Raw genomic sequence first — 12358 nt, 5'->3', positions numbered from 1 at the left:
TTATTTCCCCCTAGTGTCTATTATTTTAGACCATGTACTTGCTGCAGCATGTGTTTCTCCTCTGGAGTTATGGCACATAAAATCACTGTGATTCCTGATACAGTTTCAGCTGACTCCTCACCACCATGCTGGTGAACAATGAATTAAAAATGCTTTTCCTGTGCTGCAGGCACGGCAGAACGTGCCCGGCTCACCCCTGGCTCACACTGTGTGGGGAAATGGAGTAAGATGAAAGACAGACAGCACCCAAAACCACAGGGACAAGGGAAAACTTCCCACTCAGATAAAGCTTTAGTGGTTTTTTTCAACAGTCAAACCAGTAGCATAGAGTTGATGTACTGCTAACAATAATATCTGTACCTGCTGTTATGCTAGGGACTGTAAAACTACACAAGAGGCAACCTTTCTCCTTAAGCATATAACTTCATTGCCAGGTAGAGGCAGGAAAAAATTGCCTTATTTCATGCAATTGAAGCTTAGATATTCCTTTGAAACTTCGAATAGCAAATATCGCTGGAGCAAAGCTCTTGGACTGGCTTGTTCTTGATGAATGGTGTGGCAAACCACTGTTTCCAATGAAGAAAAGGGCTCAGACGTGGACTTGCTGTGTATAACCCAGGTTATATGGCAGCGAGTGACTGAAACAATCAACTGATATCTTGATGTCAGGATGGTTAGTTTTTTTGGGGATTTGATAAATTTTCTTGATATAATGGTAATTTCTTTCCTATGACAGGTTATTCAAAGAGTATGGTACTAAATGCTTGACCGCATTGTATTCGTCATCACAAGCTCTTCTGTAACTTTTTTGAAGTGCTCTTCAGAATGACATTACATATATGCAGATGAAAACACCCAAAGTAATTTAGTTTCATTTCACCTCTGTTTTCTTTTGACTGGAAAGAGAAGAGTGGTGGTAGAGGCTTATGAAGACACATAATTTTTGCTAAGAAATGAACTGAAACGATCTGCTGACATAAGAGTAAGGGAGAGGGCACAGCGGGAGAGATGTGGTCAGTGTCAGAAATGAAAAGGTAAAAGTGGATCTTACATGGGATAAATAACAAGCCCAGAGAGACATATTGAGGAATAATTACATCAAACCCAGCCGAGTCCAAGTTCTTGTCACCGCCGAGGGCAGGGCAGGACACAGGTGGGGTGCTTCTGTTTCCCGGGCAATAGATTAATCTGTTACAACATCACTGAAATCTGCCAAGACCAGAGCATTGCTGAAACTTGAAAGCACAAGCTTCCCCAGCTCTTCCAATCTAAATATGCCTTTCAGCATAAGATGCAAGAGGTGGTAGAAAAAAAAAAAAAGGAGGAGGATTTATTTGAGAGGCAGGAGCAGGGACCAACAGAAAAAAACATGAGCTGGAGAGAGTGGGAAAGATTTCTAAGAAGGAAACAAAAATTCAATAAAGTGAGACCTGATCAAGAAGAGGGCTGAACTGTTACCTCTCAGAGTGGACTGAAAAATCAAAACGGAGCACATTAACACACAAAATCTGTGATGGAGTGAGGGAAGGTGGAGAAAAAGGAAAGCCTAGCAAAGAGGAGGCCAGGTGGGGACCGGGGATGTTTTCCTGGCAGTGTCCTGCCACCCTGGTGAGTGGCTGGTCCGAGTCAAAGAGCAGCAGCAGGAGGCAAACGTGTGTGTGTCAGGCCTGGGGTGACGCTGGGCAGGTGCAGAGGACACATGGCACAGCATGGCTGCAACTGAGAGGTGGAGGTGCGCCTGATGTTGTTACCATCAAACCATACAGTGGTACAGGAGGCTGTCAGTGGGAAAAGGGCTGGTAGGTGAAGGGTTGGTGGGGAAGGACATGAGAACCCACAGTCAAAGAGCACAGCAGAAGAGAGTGGGAAGGAGAAGCAGTCAGGAGAGAAAGTCATTTCTGCTAGGGCAGATGCCCATGGTGAAGACAATAGAGGAGTCCTCGCAGGTCAAGCTAAGAAGTTTCTTCCCAACAGCTGATAGAGGAGGAATACCCAAATCTTTGCTTTTTGGGTCTTCTTGAGTCTGATACTTCCTTCAGGAAGCAGGAGGATTCTCTAAAGCAGATGGAGATACCCAGAGGCAGTGGTGGAGCTGGTCTTCAATGCAGGAGTTCACAAGGAGGTGTGAGAAGGAAGAACCAACAGAAGTTGGGCAGAGATGATGGGAAAGGCATGAAGGAGCCCAGCTGCAGTGAGCTGCATTTCCCTGGGGCACAGAAAAGCAGGGAGGGGATGAAGGAAAGCAGAGAGTTGCTGTGAGGAAGACACATCTGGCAGGGCACAGACAGCAAGAGAGATGCATGGGAGACAGAAATCACAGAAATTGTGAACAAGGGCAAAAGAAAACTGGTCCTGTGCCAGGAGCAGGTTGAGGCCAGTGGGTAGAAGGGCCTAGGAAGAGAGACAGGGCTGGGGTGGTCTTTGAGCACAGGTTTTAGGCTGAGGGTTTGGGCCAAAGAAGCTGCGAAGCTCACACAGATGTTGAGCCCCAACAGTCTGCCTGCGTCACAGGCTTGCTGGCTGGGACAGGGACCGGCCACCTGCAACCTCCGTCATGGCTCAGGCCTGTCACGGTTTCATTTCTGCTTTCTGCCCTTTGTAGGTTTGTGCACTTCAGACACAAGCCTCTGGCAGGCTGTGCAGGAAGAGCGTCTCTCTCAGATAAGTGTGGGCAATTCTTACGGGAATTAAATTATGCTCCTTTCTTATGACACTGCCCCGTAATTTAAAAGTGAAGTTCACTTTAAGGCAGGGGAGTCAAACTCATTTTCACCAGGGGCCACATCAGCTTCTCTGTTGCCTTCAAATGGCCAAATGTAATTTTAGGACCATATGAATGTAGGGGTGATTTAAGCGATTACACTCATCATAAGTGATAGTCCAACAGGAGACATAGCTCTGAATTTTCAACTGAAACTCTCTTTCAATAAAAAATAACCTACAGTTTCCAGGGGCTTATTAAAATTTTGCTGAAGTTGTACAGTTTTGCATAGTTTGAAGGTTGCTGGATAAATTTCCAAGGAGCACCCCCCTCTACCTCCCATCCATCACAGGTACTTGACTAAGTGTCTGGAGGAAGAGCTGGGGGTGACAGTCTGTCGGGAGAGTTGCTGAGAAATGCACAGGAAGGGCAGTGATAGAGGAGCCAGAGGGGACAGAGCAGCTCCTTTGCACGGGGCCAAGAGCTCCTCACCACCTGAGAAGCAGGAAGTTCTGCAACGGGACTAACAAAAATGTTTGTTCCTTGGGGTATTTCCAGCCCGGTCCTCTTGCTGGCTCCTTTTCCATAGCCGATGCTCTGCTTCGTGCACGTTTTGCTTCTATATGGTCCTGGGCACTGGCTGCTGGCCATGGCAGGATGCTGTGGCCCTGCACCCCAGCCTCTGAGACAAGGAGTGGCAGAACCAGGACCTCAAAGCAGAGCCAGAAATAGGGAAGCTGGTTATCTGAATTACAGCGTCCCAGTTTAGCCTCTCCTGATCACATGCTGTCTGCTCCCTGACAGCCTTGCACCGATGTTACAGACATCAGCAGAGCCCTGCTCAGAGGCTGTGCCTTGCAGTCAGAAGTGGAGTCATGAGCTGGAAAAAAAAAGCAAATACAAGCTAAAATTGCAATGTCTTGAGGCAAGGGAGGAGGAAAAAAAATCCAACCTGATGGGCATCACGGTAGTGCTCTGCATCATCTTACATAAAAGCTCTTTCTCAGCTGCCCCAATTTAAAAGTGTGGGTGAGGGTTTAGTTACTCTTTAAAACTGGTATTTCTGAGGCTGCCACTATTCATCATGTTGCTAAAATGAAGGAGACACTGATAGTGATTTAGGTCCAGATAATCATAGCAGAAAAGATAAAAGACTGTTGAGAGGAAGTGCATAGGCCCAGGCAACAACTATAATGTCTATATCAAACTGGATGGTTGCATCACAATATAGCTTATTGATGGTCAATGTGTTCTGAAAAGTGAACAGTATCGTTTTCAGAGAACTTCCTCTTGCCTTCTAAGGTGACTGCATTTTGGTGCCAATCTTTTAGGCCCAGTGCTGGTGCTGGACCTGTCAAGGCACCAACCCTCTATCTTGGCAGTGACACTGAGCCTGGACACCAAGGGTCTGCTGTCTTCCGTCTCTCAGGGCCTGTGTCTGTGCAGCAGGGCAGGCTGACCCCACAGTGCTCCCCAGCACCCTGGTCCCATGGGAATCACCCCGAGTGCGCCTGGCCATGGGCCAGGCCTCCGGGGTTCCCTGGGGAAGCCTTTGATGCACAGACAGGGGTGGTCACCACATGCTTGTGGGCCCTTCATTGACAAAGGTGAGACACATCAGTGAGTTCACACAGTGGATCTTGCCAGCAATGGGCAGACACCAGAGGCACAAGTCTCTTTTAGTTGCGCTTTCTCTCTCCCCCACTGCCTTTATGGAGCTGAAGACAGCGCAGGACATCCCACAGCACTTGGTCATAAGGGTGGGGCAGCTCTTTGACGCTGGTTCTTTCTGGTACAGGAACAGAAGTGCAGCCTGCAGTGAGCTGCCCTCCCAGGGTTCGAAAACCCAAAAACCCAAAAAGGAAGTGAAACTGCCCTTTCTAGAACATGGAAATTCTGAGGGGGTGTTTCATGCTCCAGCAGCCAGAGAGGTTCAAAGGGCAGCAGAAATCCCCCGGTGCTTCAGCTAACAGCAGTAGGTGTGGGAGAAGGGGCAGCACTGCAGACATCAGAAGGGAGCAGCTGGCAGATGGCTGAGTCAGTGACGAGGGGTCACTCAGTCCCTGCTGGCACCAAGGAAGGGCACAAGGGATAGGAAGGGTGTCCCAAGGCATGGAAAAGGGCAGTGTACTTGCACGGTGCAGGCAGTGACTCACGGCTGGTCTCAGATTCTGAGAGAGGGATGGAGCGGGATGTGTACAATCTGCACTGTACTGCCCCAAGAGAGACTGGGGTCAGGCCTCCCCCAGCAATCCCTGCAGCAGTTCTTCCCTTTTCTACCATAATCCTGTAATTCCCCAGTTCTGTTTATAATCTCCCCACAAAAGGGGTTCTAAACAATGCTACAGGATGCATTCACAAGGAAAGGTTTTCCACACAGGTCCTTTAATCAATGGTTCCTGAAATTTTGTGTTATAATATAGCCTAACATTTAAAAGTGAAGTGGCACCTAAAACGTAACAAAAGCTTTTAGTGCAATTACCAAATTATAATGGCTGCAAGGGCGTGGACCTGAGGTCCTAGGACAAAACAACATGCAATAAATCCTTTTTTTTTAAAAAAATCCTTTTTTTAAAAAAAAAAAAAAAAGTATGAAAGGCAGGGAAAGGGGCCTCTGAAAGGAATACTTTTTGCATTAAGAGATTATAAGTAATAACAACCAGCTGGAGAATGAAAGATCTCAAATTTATGTAGAGATTGTCAAGTTACCCAGACACAGCATGCCAAGAAGATAAACCTCTCTCTTCCAGGTCAAGTTACTGCCAGGTAAATTATGTCTAAGCCATATTTGTAAGAAGCAATAGTGACCTCGTATGGCTTACTAAATTATTCCAGGAGATTGTGATCCCAGATCTTGCTATTACCTTGATGGAATAATCTAAATTCAAATCAGGCAATCAGGTCTGAATACCAGAGCACTCCCATTCTCCTAGAAATGAAACTTCATTACATGATGGAAAAGTTGGTGACATGGGGCAGGAGACTGGAAATACTGTTCGACCCTTGAAGTACCCTGATAAGCCATGGGTGGGATCAGATCTAGGTGTCTAATACTTATTTTTCATCTAATATTGTCAATATCGGTGATCTCCTTGCAGCTGACTTGGGGCAGGGAAGGAGTGACATCCAGGCTTTGAGAGCTGTCCATCAACAGAATTTTTGGGTGGCCCTTTTGGGCAGGAGTGCCTAATTAGGAGAAAAGTAATATTTTAACAGCTAGGAGCCCTTGGGAAAACTTGTTTTCCGCCCTCCATGGCCCTATTACAAAGCTCTTACAGGGTTTGGGCTGGGATCCTTCCAAATGGGGAACAACACTCTTCCACACACTGACCCACTGCAAAGTCAATAGCATTTTTCTAGGAAATACAAGTTGAAATTTCCTACTAATGCCATATAGCAGTGCTACAGCCCTGTGGCTGAGGTTTGCTGGGGATCCAAGGCCAACATGTGAGCAACTCAGTTTTCTCTAGTCATGTCTCCAGACTGAGCAAAAACTATTTTAACAGCTAGAGAGCAGATGGCTCTCCAGTGTAATCAGAGCTAACAGTCAGAATAGTTATTCTGACCAGCTGCAGTGATGGTGATGATGTGGAGAGTACTTAAATCTCCCTCCAAGAAGCTGATGATCCGGGGTGGTTACAGACATCTCCTGGCTAGCACTAAACCCTTCTCCAGCTTCAGTTTGGTCCTAGAGCTCCAGATCCAGACACGGTGTTTGTGCAGGGGACACTGTCAAATCAGCCCATGTCTCATGTCCGACACGAGCTCCAGGCAGTCTGCAGCAAAGAGGGGAATCAAACCTCAGCCAGGGTTCGTAGATGCTGTGGTTCACAGCCCTTTGGCAGAGTCCACACACACTAGAGCAACAAATCTAGCCCCAGCAGGGTGCCACCCTGAGACACCACCTACCAAAAAGCTGCTCGCATTGTAGTGTGTGAACAGGGTTTACTTTATGAGAGATCTGTGTATGACTGCCTGTGGAGGGAGAGGGCCTGAGGTCACCCTTTTATCAGAAAGGAAGATGCTGAAGAGAGCTGGTGCTGCGTGTGCAGCTTTCCACCTCCTCTGAAAAGCATTCCTGAAAGCTGACACCGCCAGTAATTTTTTGTTTTGTTCCAAGGTGCTCATACTTCAGATGGCGGCATCTTGACATTCACATCCATTATGTGAACAGATTGCGGAAATAACTCGGCTCTCGCTCTCTCTGTGATATTAATCCCCAGGCGCTGGCTGCAGCACAGAGTCTGCCTCGGACAGCAGGCACCCCAAGCAGCCCGCCGGCTCCCCAACCCCCGCTGCGCTCAGCCACAAGGAATGGAGAGGTACGTTTCCAAAATCAGGCTTTTCCTGATGCAAAATCTGAATGCAAGTTGGCACATTAGAGCTTTCATCCTTGCTGAGCAGCCACAGGTGCTTGGGGTGAAATATGAAGCCTTTAGCACGAGCATTGTGATAATATAATATCACATTATGGGAACCAGGCGGCCTTCATTAAGCAACAGCTGAAAATTGTACAAATGAGAAAGGAGCCAGAAAATTAAGATCCACAGCTCTTGTTCAGATGGCAAAACATCATTAGCTTTGAGGTGGGAGATTCTGTTACCTTTTACACCCTGTTGACTTTTAGTGCTGATGTTTTTAATACACACACTGCAAGCTGGTTCAGGAAATGCAAACTGTGGTAATTGCTCCAAAGCTTGGTTCATCATTCCTTGGAACAGATGTCAGTGGGGAAGGAACCTGCCGAAGAAGAAAGGAGGAGTGATGGAAAGGACTGGGGAGAAGAGAAAAAAAACAGAGTAATTTTGCATTAGCGAAATGGGATACCCAGCTGGACACAGAGAGAGGGCTGGCGGTGCACAGTTACTGCACAGGGCTCTGCCATGATGTCTGGTACTTTCTTTTACCAGTGGGCACTTGCACAATCAACAGCATCTGGGAGAAAACACATCAGATGGGGGATACATCACAGGCTAAAAACCAAATACTTCCTTTGCCAAAGCGTTCCTGCAGCTTAAACCTTGCCTAGCTGTAAAAAGCAAAGGTGAATGCATTTTCTTTCTTTCTTTCTTTGGGGACAGGAGGAAAAACACAGGGAGGAAGACCTGAAGTGGAAAAACAAACCCAAAAAAAAGGCGTTGCAGACCCACATGTGTGAATGCTGCTGGGAAGAGCAAAGATGCGCTGACAAAACAAACCAGGAATGTTGAGGCCTGAGTTCTGAAACACATACGGTTTATGTTGTTCTTACCACAAACCAAAAATATGTTCCCATTTGAAATGGTTGAATCCACAGCTGTTTTAAAATCCCTTGGTACTTCTGAGACAAATGATCCAAGTCAGACTGTGCTAACAGGGTCAGTTTTAGAGCCAAGCGAGAGCTGTGACTGATGCAAAATCACTGCAGTTCCATCCCTTTCCACATCAATCATAGCTCAATGAAAATCCTGCGGGGCTGTCGGGCTCTCTTACAATATTGTTTACATTAGAAGATGATGTAAAGCTCCTCTAGCAAAACTGTGCTGCTGGATTATGATCCTCACTAACAGCAAAAGAGCTTAAGTTGCAGCTGCAGGACAGCACGGAAAGATGCAGTCGCATACCCTCAAATTTACATTTACAAAAGCAGTCATTAATGTTTCATAAAATACACCCATTGATTCATCTCTGCAGGCAAATTCTCTCCCTTTAAACCGATGATTATAAAGCACCTTGGGGCGAGCCTACATCCTAGATGCTCTAAAAGTAACCGCCTTGATATTGTCATAAAAGCTGAAATGGCTTTAATCCATTTCCTCACAATAGCAGTTTTAATTCACTCCAAGAGGACTGGCTGTCAGGAAAATAATATTTTTCTCAGATTCACACCTGAGGTCAAAACCTTGCCCTCTACGCCAGAGCTAATAAATCACAATTCTTTTTTCCTGCTCCATTTGAACGGTGAGGACAGTCTCTTGTAGAAAGACAAAAAAAGGGTCTTTGCAGGAGCCAGTGAGACATCATGGGGGAGGGATATGGAAAAGTCTCCAGCAGCATCCCATAATCACATACCAGGGAGGGCAGGCTCGCAGCTGTGCTGGGCCTTGAAAAGAAAGATTCAGCACCTGTTTAATCTTGACTGAAAGGTCTCAAGTTATGGCTGTTATGCTCTAATACACCCCATTAGATATTTGCATATTAAGCATACAGAAAAGAAAACCGTTTTGAAGTGACAAGGAGTGAACAGCGTTGCAGCCTCTCCCACTCTCCGCAGGTCCCTCTAATTGGCTGCTCTCGTCCTGGCACTTGATTGCTCTGGAGCCAGGGTGGGTTTTAAGGCACAAGTTCCCCAGACATTCCAGTGGAGTGGAGCTGCCACCACTCACAGACAAAGTCCTGGCAGTCACCATCAGAGGTACTTGGGAGCCATCAGCCTTCTGCTCAGCCCAGGAGAGGAGACTGGGCTGCATCTTATGCCGTGTCAATAGGAGTGATCATGGTGGGCTGAGAGCTCTCTTCAGCCTGGCTTTCCCACCATCAGCATCACTTCCCCAAACCAAGAAGCCTGAAATCCAGAGCCTTTTGCTTCTACCCACAGCTTCTGACTGCATCGCCCGGGCCTCTCTGAAAGGTTCTTCTACCCAGCACAGGTCCTGCTGCAAAGAGACCCAGACAAAAGCTTTATTTGTGTGGCTCAATGAGAAACCGAGGTGCGCACAGGGCTGGCTGCCAGTAAACACCCAGCAGCTCCTGTTTCTCTGCAGACCACACTCATTTAGGATCGCTCCTCTTCACCTCCCGCCTTAGGAGCCAGCAAAGTGTCCTGCGCTTGTGATGGCAGACAGGAACTGGGTCATGCTGACTGTCCCAGCTCAGCATCCCAGGACCGGGACAGCCCATGCCCTGTCAGGGAGCAGCTGCGGGGCTGGGGATCACCAGCAGCGATGGGGGCACTTGCACTGAAGCGGACGAGTCCGCTCTGTCCCCCAGCCAGCGCTGCCAGGGATGAAAGCTCCGCTTCACAGCACCGCGGTGCCCTGGGCCTGGGGACAACAGGAAATGTGGTCACACCAGCCTTTCTGCCATGCACATTTGGCAGATTCAGCTTAAAGTCAGGCCTTGCATGTGGTTTTAGAGGTAGCTGATGTCTGGTTTGATATTCTGTTGACACGGTCTGTTTTTAGATGTGGTTTCGAGCACAGGCCTCACAAGTGCCGCTGCCTTTACAGAGTGCTTTTCATCTGGGAAGGAGCAGCAGCAGGGCCTCCCTCAGCTCACGAGCTGGATCTGGAACAGCATCAGGAGAGCATTTAAGAACGGGCGTCTCTGCACAGAGTATAAGCACTTGTCTGGGGCTTTCCAGCTCCAGCTGGCACACAATTTGCAAACCTGGCCCTGGAGAAGGGGTGACAAGCTCCTGGTGTCCCAGCCATGCCCGGCATCCTTGACAGAACATCCCAGGTTGTTCCAGATATTCAACGGTATCAATTCCCAGCCCCTCACCCTTACCGTGCAGCAGCGAGATCTCAGCTCTGCACCCTCCGAGCTCCCCCCACCACAGTGTGACCACCACTGGCCTCTTTGCCTGGGGTCAGAGGCAGATGCAGGAGAAGGCATCTTTCAGTGGCTTTCTTCTTTGAAATCAGTGTTGCTGTGTGTTTTGCTGCAAGAAGGCAGCATCAGAGAAAGTTGCCTCATGCTGGGAAAGGATGATGGCAAGTGTCTGATGCTGCCCAGTCTCCAGGGTTGTTCCTTCCGCCGCTGCACAGTGGAAATGCTTTGCTCCCTGCACAAAGGAGCTTTATTCTTATGGCAGAGACTTTTATTGTGCCAAAGGAACTTGTTCAATACAACAACTCTCTTTGTGCAGCTGCTTCACCCATGAGCCACATGCAGTCCCAAGGCAAGACTTGAATACTGCAGAGGGCATTATACGATCCCTCTGCACAGAGATACATTCAGCTCAAACAGTGTTATTTTTGTCTTATTTTCTGGTGACTGCTGGAGGGGGACACAGATGAGGACAATGGCAGGGAAAGTGTGTGTGAGCCATGCAGACATTTTATGTCTTTTCACTTACAAACACAGAGAGAAAAAAAAAATCACTGAGGTCCTGATGTGCCTAATTGCCCAGCAGCGGCAGAAAGTGAGCTGGCAGTGTCTGCGTCAACCTGCACCAGCTGGTTCTTCACCTCACCATATGTCTGCTCAGACACTTGCGACTCCTCTGAACAAGCCACATGGCAGCTTGGACACTCCATAAGGGCTGTGCATGCTGTTCTAGAGAAGTAATCAAAAATAATTCCAAACGGTCAGTGTTTCTGTCCTTGCCCGAGACTAGAACTGGGCTTTCCTGATGCTTTTCTGTTCCTTACTTCATTATAAACATTACAGATGTTTGAAATGTAATCCTGCCCTCTTACCAGTCACAACTTTAAATAAACGATTTACTTACAATGGCCAGCCAGGTTGGCATTTCCTATTGCCAGCCTACTGTCTGGATTATTTTTTAGCCTCAAAACATCTGCAGTCTCATGTTTGCTTGTAAGAAATGCTCTCTCTGTCAGCCGTTATTGCTAAATGACGCTGAGATGGAATGGTCACAGGCTCTCAGAGGTCTGGAAGGTTCAGGTAGTGCTGCCGCTCAGCTATGGGGTGAGTTTCTGGAGCAGAGCAGCCTGCAGACCCTTGCCTTCCAGCTGGCTCCTGCCTTCACCACACTGGCAGAAAACAGCACTGCTGGGTCTTAGAACAGTTGCCCCCTCCACCAAATTGACTTATTCCAGAATGACATTTGACAGTACTCTGAGCTCCTGTCTCAGAGCACAGAAGAACACCTTTATCAGGATATATGCATTTCTACAATCAACAGAGCAGTCTCCTGGTTCTTGCTGCTGGCGAAAGGAGAACGCCTGAAAAATCTTTTGTCATTAGCGTATCATTATCATCAGCATATCACCATTAGACACTTTAGTGTGACGAAGGGTATTTTGGTCTGACACAGTCCTAACAGTGGCAAGGGTTAATAAATGTCTTGCCATGAGTATTGCATACATCTATCTCTCTTGACACTTAGCCTCTTAGCAGCAAAAAGTTGACAAGTCCCTTTCTCTAAATCTGCTGTCCTGTTACGGGCTCAATCAGGTGAAAATCTTGATTCCTTTCCTAAGGCAACAAAACAAAAAAACTTTATTGAGCAATAAGACCACGGCTACAGATGTGGACATTCATGTTCCCCATTGGTGGCCCAACATTTTTATTTTTCATCCAGTTTTATACCCCATGACAGTCAGATACGTGAGCTCCTCTTTTTAATTACCTTCAGCAAGCAGACACTCCTTAGAGCCAGGAGAAGAGCTCTACCAGCTCTAAAAGCACTGGGAAGAGCTCAAAATCAGCAGCAAAGCTGCTCAGGCCAGGGTATGCCCGAGGGAGAAGGGGTGTGCAGAGCGTTGCTGGACTGCAAGGCCATGCTCCTCTCCTCCAACAGCTGCATGCAGAAACACAGATGGAAATGTTTTCCATGCAAACACTTTGCAAACCCTTGCCCAGAGGCCAGGCAGCTCCGATCCTCAAAGAAATACCTACCAGTTGAGGAAAAGCGAGCACCGTGGCTGTTCACAGAGCTTTGAGTCCACCAATACCACTGCGCCTGGCGTCTCAGCTGCCCTTCCATCT

The 12358-nt window shown here is 47.6% G+C and overlaps 1 long non-coding RNA gene across 1 annotated transcript; it reads left to right on the top strand.

Annotated features, from left to right (window-relative positions):
* Nucleotides 1–3164: 3164 nt before the first annotated feature.
* LOC135578833 (uncharacterized) lies at nucleotides 3165–11648 on the top strand. The gene is made up of 3 exons (XR_010470964.1): nucleotides 3165–4308; nucleotides 6925–7023; nucleotides 7783–11648. It is a non-coding gene; the product is annotated as an uncharacterized LOC135578833 (long non-coding RNA).
* Nucleotides 11649–12358: the final 710 nt, after the last annotated feature.

Source organism: Columba livia, chromosome 2, assembly GCF_036013475.1.
Source record: "Columba livia isolate bColLiv1 breed racing homer chromosome 2, bColLiv1.pat.W.v2, whole genome shotgun sequence".
NCBI lineage: Eukaryota > Metazoa > Chordata > Aves > Columbiformes > Columbidae > Columba > Columba livia.
Note: the sequence above shows the minus strand (reverse complement) of the source record. Positions and strands in the feature narration are given on the sequence as shown.